We start from the raw sequence: 728 nt of genomic DNA on the forward strand, positions 1-728 counted from the left end.
CGGTTTTCATTTTGATGAGGGGTCCTTCGCGGCACTTGGGACCGTTTACAAAAACCCCCCCCCCCCCTCCCAGGCCACACTGGGGAGGGGTCAGGGTCCGGGATGTCGGCCCCGGGATAGCGCCGTGGACGGCGTCAGGGGGCGGAAAAGACGCACATGGCGAGTGTGGAACAGCAAATGCAGCCGAGTGTGCGAGCAAAGCAAAAACACCGGAAAACACAGGAAGAAGCGCGGCATACGCGGAAAAAAGGCGAATAAACGGAACGAGACGGAGAAAACACAAAACAAAACAAAGATGCAGGCAATAGCAGCCATGAAGCGAAAATGAGGGGGCCCGAAGGAGGTGGCGGACACGCAACGTGGGGGGGGGGGGGCAGCCGCACGAGGGGGTACGGGGCTATATATATATGGGTATATATATATAGGGGTATATGGATATGGCGGACAGACCCACAAAAAAAAAAAAAAAAGGGGTCCGTAGACCCCGGTCAAAAGAAATTGACCAAACATAACCGCCAGAGGCGGGTTGGAAGCTTCGCGTACCAATATAGTACAGAAACTGTATCAATAATAGCGTTAGTTGAAAGGAGTTGTGTTCCACAACGGTTTTCAATTTTGATGAGGGGTCCTTCGCGGCACTTGGGACCGTGTACAAAAACCCCCCCCCCCCCTCCCAGGCCACACTGGGGAGGGGTCAGGGTCCGGGACGTCGGCCCCGGGATAGCGCC

The 728-nt window shown here is 55.6% G+C and overlaps 1 non-coding gene across 1 annotated transcript; it reads right to left on the minus strand.

Moving 5' to 3' along the window:
* Nucleotides 1-470: 470 nt before the first annotated feature.
* Tc00.1047053414051.10 lies at nt 471-582 on the minus strand. The gene has a single exon (XR_008254087.1). It is a non-coding gene; the product is annotated as a spliced leader RNA (transcript).
* Between the last annotated feature and the right edge of the window lie 146 nt (nt 583-728).

This window comes from Trypanosoma cruzi (genome assembly GCF_000209065.1).
Source record: "Trypanosoma cruzi strain CL Brener chromosome Unknown tcruzi_1047053414051, whole genome shotgun sequence".
Classification (NCBI taxonomy): domain Eukaryota; phylum Euglenozoa; class Kinetoplastea; order Trypanosomatida; family Trypanosomatidae; genus Trypanosoma; species Trypanosoma cruzi.